Source organism: Epinephelus moara, chromosome 16, assembly GCF_006386435.1.
Source record: "Epinephelus moara isolate mb chromosome 16, YSFRI_EMoa_1.0, whole genome shotgun sequence".
Lineage (NCBI taxonomy): Eukaryota > Metazoa > Chordata > Actinopteri > Perciformes > Serranidae > Epinephelus > Epinephelus moara.
The window spans coordinates 18,461,399-18,469,246 of record NC_065521.1 but is presented as its reverse complement, the minus strand read 5'-3'; positions in this window follow the sequence as shown (position 1 = coordinate 18,469,246).

Below are 7,848 nucleotides of genomic sequence, written 5' to 3'. Positions count from 1 at the left end.
CCCAAAGATAGATTTTAGAACATATATTATGCATACAAAGGCATTTATGCTGTGCTTAAATACTTTATTTGTAAAAAAGATAAAAGCAACAGCACTGAGAAAATTTGCAGTGCAGCCATGTTTGTTAATGCAAAATTCAAACTGAAAAAAACCTCTGAGCGAATACAACTCGTGTAAATATGCAGAGACACTGAGCGAAATCTCCGGAAACAGCTGCGCCGATGCTCTTGTTAAGCACACAACAGACCCAGGAGCAGATGATTCCCCAAATGAGAAAATCTAACAGTGACCTCTTTATCACCTGACTCATGCATCTGCACCGACACACACGTACAGACACACAGACACAGACACAGACACAGACACACACACAGACACACACACACACACACACACACACACACACACACACACTAACAGAGCACCCCTGAACATAGTTCCTTCTAGTCTAGTGCTTTAAAGTAGAAACAGACAACCTTTTAACTTTTCCCCCAATCATCTCCAAGTGGTATTATTGTTGGCGCCACAGTTTCTACTGCGAATAGTAACTTAAAAGAACTAATATTGAATCCCGGTGGTACCTGGGGATAGTTACCAATAGCTTCCGGGGAAAACAAGCATTATCCTCTTCCTGTTTTGGTTGCATAATAGTTGATGCACTTCCTCTGTGCATTTTCGCTGTGGATTGTACCTAGTTGAATTGCTCGCTTGCGCTTCAGCTCATTAGCTTTGTCTTGTCTTTGTCTTTTGTCTTTGTCTAGCTACTGTCATTTTCTAGTGTGAGATCAGCACTGCACATGTGCAACTCTAAACACAGATAAGAAGGAAGCGAGATTGGTCATTCCTTAGCTACTTCCTTCATCCTGATTGGGCAAGTGAGTTGTTAGATTTACTCGCCTGACATGACATTTCACTTGCCCTGTGCAGTTGGGCAGTCCTTATTGTTCAGCCCTGCGACTATCAAGGACACAAGAGTCTGACTGATGACCTCCTGACTAATGAAAGATAGAATTGTTGATTTGGAGAATGAACCTTAATGTTACTTTTTTAAAATCTAGTATGCACATTTTAAACCCATTTTAAAGCCAACACAATCTTATTTTGTCCATCTTTGTAAAGCATTTTGTAGATGCGTCATGTAAGAGAAAGGAATATTAGGTGAATGTCAAAATGCATGTAAATTTAAAAGTAATACGTGTATGTGTGTGTGTGTGTGTGTGTATGTGTGTGTGTGTGTCTGAATTTATGAACTACGTTGTCTATAACAGGGACAGATACAGCTGACTGCAGCTCATTACTGCAGGTCAGGACAGGTTGTTGGAAGAAGGAAACACATCATTAAACTGCTCTGTGGGCTCCCCACATTTATTGGCCGTCATTTAGGGCTGTAAATGCCAGGAGTTTACCAGCTTTTTCAGATCAGAGCAGTTATTTCATTATTTCAACAACAACAGTTGACTTGTTATCCTGTTTCAATGCATATTTTTCTAATCTTAGATCTTGTGCTATGTGTGCTGTGTTGACAGGGAGATGTATTGTGACTGCACAGACCTGCACCGTCTCTCACTCTTCTGACTTTCCTGGAAGAAACGCTGGAAGAAGAAGCTGACAGTGAGAACAGGTGGAGGGTATGTATATGTGCCTGGGCAAACACCATAAATCAAGTGAATAAGTTTCCCTCCTTTTCAAAGACACAAAGTTGTGTCTGCACACATACTGATAACAGGACGACACCAAATATTAACATGCAGAAAGTTACAAAGTACTGTAATGCAATTTTAGGGACAGGAACTCTAATTTAGTATTTAACTGAGTATGTGAGTAAACAAATAAGGCAATTTAGGTAATTAATGCTGAGGTCTAAGTTTGTAAAAAATGTGCCTATGATTTTGCACTAACATAACTGTTACTTTACAAACTTTACCACTAACAACATCATTATCTATCAGGCTCATTCATAGCCATTTTAGGAAAGACACCACTACAGCGTAATTATCCTCAACATTAATTATTTAAAGTTGCTTGTAATGATTGTTTTAATGGATAATCAAAATTTTAATTCCTCCATTGTTAAGTTGAGCTAATTGGGAATCAGCCGTCCAGCAGGATTACTGTAGACATGAACCAATAATTCTCAGTTACCATCTTTTTTTCCATGAAAATTTAGAGGTGTCAGTAATTAGCCGCATGGTCTTCTATCTAGGCTACATGTTAATTTCTCCTACTGACCTGAACCATGATGAAACTCTCCACTAATGCTGTTAAGGTAATCAACTGATTTGCCTGTGCTGCTCAGTTAATTAAAGCAGAACCAATTATTCCGGTTATTACTTTATAATACAACTATGGTGATTATAAACGTGTGCCTCCAGCTCTTTGTTTCAGTCTAACACCATGCAAATAAGCTAAAATGTTATCAACAAAATCAACCAGTGGGTGTAATCTGTAATCATTTATTGATCTCACATGTGTAAGCAGCTTATGCTGAAAAGGGTTGTGGGTAAGACGCACAGCTGTGTCATATAGGATTAGACAGATATATTGATTTGCAGATATATGACTGATATTAATTATCTTGCTTTAAAGGAATACTTCACCCACAAACTGACCGTTTTGCGTTGAGTCCAAAAAAGGCAAAAATTCTGAATGAGTTGAAGTAAACAGGGTCTGCGTTGCAAACTCTCACACAACTTGTGCAGTATAATCCAAGTCTCATTTATCTAGTCGTATGTTTAGCACTTCCCAAACGCTTGCATTTTCACTGAAACCTTACTATATAAAACACTCGCCTTCGAGTAGCACGCCCTGAGCGTGAATGATCATGCACATGCGTATGAGCTCAGCTTGATGAGAGATCAATTACATGTGTGTGCCTAGGTGCACTTCTCAGCTGTGCATGTGACAGTTTGTACTGACTGTTTTAAATAATAATGTTTTAGCTAAATTGCATGTGTTTGAGAAGTACTGAGCATACGACTGGATAAATGAGACTTGAATTATACTGCATGAGTTTCATGACAGTTTGTAAACTGATGTTTTGATATGCAGTAGTTTTGCTGTTGTTAAATGTGGTCCCCAATTACTTCAGTTCATGAAGAATGTTTGCCTTTTTTGGATTCTTTGTTCACCGTGGAGGCATATGGTCAAAACAAAATTTTCATCCCAAATTCAACAAAACATGCTGTGATTTACTGGTGTACAGATGGTCATTTGTATTTTTTGAAGGAGCTGCTACAAACAATCATTTTATTTCTCTGGGTTTTAATATCTGAGGGACACTGACGAGAATAACATTTTTTGGGACACACACATTCAGAAAATATTAAGTGATGTCAAAGATATGTATACTGACTATCAGCAGTGACCTCAAGAAACTGAACTTTATGGGTTCAGTTCTAGTGTGTGCATAGAGATGGGGACTTGAGTCGCAAATATGATGACTTGAGACTTGCTTGACTAACGTTGACTCGACTTGACTTTGACTTTGTATTCATGACTTGAGACTTGACTTTGACTTGAGACAGATGACTTGAAAGGACTTGGCTTTAATTCAATATGAAAAGCATGCTAAGCACCTCTGGACGTCACTTCTGTTTATGTTCAACGATGTTATCAAACACAACGGAGCTAGCTCGCCCCTTCCCCCCTCGTCCTCCGTGACTCTGTCATGAACGAGCGATAGCTGCTAGTCACCCTGGATTTACACACCTGTTCGAGGGATAGTGCACCCAACATGAAAATTCACCCATTATCTACTCACCCTCATGCCGATGGAGGATCAGGTAAAGTTTTAGAGTCCTCACAACACTTGCGGAGATCCAAGGGGAGAGGAGGTAGCAACACAACTCCACCTAATGGAGGCTTATGGCGCCCCAGATTCAAACGTCCAAAAACACATAATTGAAACCACAAAATATCTCCATACTGCTTGGTCCGTAGTGATCCAAGTGTCCTGAAGCCCCGACATAAAAAGTTGTTTGGAAAAACGTCATTTGAACTCTGTTTTTAGCCTCATTGTAGCCTGTAGCTCTAACTGCCTCTCTGGGCACCGCGTTCACGTGTGTGCACTTGTGCGAGACATGGGCACCGCCTTCATGTGTGTGTGCTTGCTTTCGCTGGTCTCGCGCTGGCTGGTTGGTGCAGCCTGGACCCAAATGTTTGTGTTGCCATTTGAGGAGCCTGGGCTGCCTACAGAGACTGGACTTTTTCACAGCATATTCAGAGGACATGTAGCTAGCGGATCGTGAGGAGATGTTTGCTGTATGTGACATATGACTTGACTTGTGACTTGTTTGACCAGAGCAATGACTCCGCTTGACTTGCTTGACTTATAGCAGGGACTTGACTTGACTTGCTTGATTCTCACCACAACTAACTTGGGACTTGCTTGGGACTTGAAGGTAAAGACTTGAGACTTGCTTGTGACTTGCACATGTGTGACTTTCCCCCATGTCTGGTGCATATGTATAATTTGTCCCACATATAATGGGCACAGAACATTAGCTGGGAGCAGTGTCTTTGTTTCGTTCTCACTGACTGAACGCAGAGAGAAAAATAAGGGAACAAGCTGGAGGAAAGAAAATATTGGGAAATCAGGAAGACAGAAAAAGAACATAAAAACAAACCTAATAGGTAGAAGGACTTACATAAGGTAGAAAACTGAGAGAGGAAAGAAAACACTCAGTACGGATGGCTTCATAAATACAGTATAGATTGTGTTTCATAATCTGCATATGTATGTCATTGCATCTAAAATCTGTAGGGACTTCCAATTTGAATGCAGCAGAACCAACTGTTTAGATACTGGTTTACTTAAGGAGGAAAGAAGAGTTGCATTACAATATGCGTAATATACAGCACACAGGTCAATGTAATCACAGTAGAGATACAGGAGGAGATAGAGGAAAAAAAGCAGCAAGGAGATTCAGCATACATGTACATTTATAAAGCCGTCAGAGGGCCTCATTTATAAAATATCAAAACTTCCTCTCACTTTATCCGCGTACACTGCAGCATAACCATTTCATTAGAGCAAATTAAATCACCACAGTCCACAGGATTCATGGAAAAAAAATCAGCCTGCAATAAATCCGAGCAGAAATGTGAAGTAGCCCACTGAATTCGAAACTAAACTCTGATTTTCAAGAAGCAAATGTTTGGCTTTTAATCAGCCATTAATCAGCGCCTTCCTTTTATAAATGAGGTCCAAAAGAGGGAGGTGATTATCATCAGAAGGAAAAGAAGTAGTTTGCAAGTTAGGTATCCAAGCAAGAGGAAGGGAAGGAAACAGAAAGAAGGGGCAAAGACAAATAGCACGTCACATTAACAGGGTCAAATCTGCGGTGATGGATCACTATGAACAGCATGTACTGTATATCCATACAGTGTGGGGGTTATTGTTGGATCTGTGCGGCCTAAGGGCATTATGCTGCTGTGGAGCATGAGGCAGGTTATCTATAGAATAACAGTATCAGTATGTACATCTTTCAGAGACAAACACACAGCAGGAGAATCTGTCATGGTTATTTGAATTCTGCAGACAGGAAAGACACAGAAACTGTAGGTGGACAGATGTGTGTAGGAGAGAGTTTGACAGTGTTACATTCAGATAGACGAATATACATGTAAGACTCAGAGGCATATGTTGAAATTTTTTAGGGAAGGAAGGGAATGTCATGTGAAGTTGAGCGTGAATGTTGCCAGCTTGTGCAAGGTTGTTACGCTGATTTTTGTTAGGTTTTATTATCAGAATTTAAAGGAATACTTCACCACCCACATGACTATGTGTATATCAGTTACTCATCCCCTTGTTATGTTGATTTTATGAAGAAAACTTTTTGCTAGCACCCCTCGACGGTGAACAAAGAATCACAAAATGGAGAAAAGTTCTGGATAAAACAGCTGAACTACATCAAAACACTCACACAGCTCCTGCAGTATAAGCCAAGTCTTTTTTATCTAGTCGTATTCTCAGTACTTCACATTCATTTTTGCGAACACCTTACTATCTAAAACAATTCAACAAATCCACTTGTTTTTTGATTCTTCGTTCACTGTGGAAGAATGCGAGACACACAAAGTTTTCAACACAGGGTGTGTAATTGATTTACAAATTATCATTTTGTGGTTGAAGTTTTCCTTTAATTTTGTTTTTTTTTACTATCGAAAACAGAAAAGAAGGAGAAAGGAGAAAAGAAACTGATGACATTGGTCACAAGGCCATGTTGGATGATTAATCAGTTCTTTCTTTAAAAGCATTATTTTCTCCAATTTTTAAAAGCATTTGTGTCATCTTGTAGCTACTGGGTTGTCAAATGAAACCTTTTTATGTTAAGATTTTCATCATTTCTATGAAGGAAATGGAAAGTACTTGAACCTCCAAAACCAGTGGCACTAAAATTAGGCCAGGCAAACTTAAAGGGATAGTGCACCCAAAAATGAAAATTCAGCCATTATCTACTAACCCATATGCCGAGGGAGGCTCAGGTGAAGTTTTAGAGTCCTCACAACACTTGTGGAGATCCAAAGGGAGAGGAGGTAGCAACACAACTCCAGCTAATGGAGGCTTATGGCGCCCCAGATTCAAACGTCCAAAAACACATAATTGAAACCACAAAATATCTCCATGCTGCTCGTCCGTAGTGATCCAAGTGTCCTGAAGCCCCGACATAAAAAGTTGTTTGGAAAAACGTCATTTGAACTCTGTTTTTAGCCTTGGGCGAGACCGTGAGACATGGGCTAGCTCCGTTGTGTTTGATAACATTGTTGAACGTAAACAGAAGTGACGCCCAGAGGTGCTTAGCGTGCCTTTCATATTGAATTAAAGCCAAGTCCTTTCAAGTCATCTGTCTCAAGTCAAAATCAAGTCTCAAGTCATGAATACAAAGTCAAAGTCAAGTCGAGTCTTTTATCAACATTAGTCAAGCAAGTCTCAAGTCATCATATTTGCGACTCGAGTCTTACTTGAGTCAAGTCATGTGACTGAGTCAAGTCATGTGACTCGAGTCCCCCATCTCTGACCGTATGTCAGATTGACATGAAACTCGACACACATGGTCAGGTGAAGGGGTTCTACAAAAGTGCAAGTGTTGTGAGGACTCTAAAACTTCTCCTGAGCCTCCCTCGGCATATGGGTGAGCAGATAATGGCTGAGTTTTCATTTTTGGGTGCACTATCCCTTTAAGCTGTGAATGTGAGTATATAATACAGTGCAGGATAAGAGGATATCAGGGCTCTCAGCAGAGAGATGGGAGTTGGGGTGGCAAAGAGGGGGAGAAAAGAACGGGAGATGGGAGAGGAAGGCCAGAGATGTTGAGGCCTGAGGGATGAAAACATTGCAGTGGGAGAAACACGCCACATCTATCTATCTATCTATCTATCTATCTATCTATCTATCTATCTATCTATCTATCTATATTACAGCTGTTTGCAGATACAGTGAGACAGTGAACAGTATAAGGTAGGACAAGAATCTGCATCTCTCCTGCTTTAATACTGTGGTAATTACTGTACAGCTGTAGTTAACAAGACAGTCACTGTAAATTAATCAGCATATTGTAAACAAAGTCTGTAAAAAAAAAAAAATCCATAGACTTTCAGGGACAAGCAACATTTGCAGGGGGTCAAACAACGTTTCATGCAGTGAAAAGTGAGTAAGATATTTGATACTTGTGTACATTAGCTGTTCTGTTTTAACATGAGATCTTCACTTAAAAAAAGAAAAACACCAACTTACAAAATAATGTGCAGCATAAAGTCAAAACAAGCTATGGCACGTTTGAACAGACAGTAGGTAACTGAAATGGCAACACATTTCACATTTCAAGGATCGATTTTAGGTCATTACCA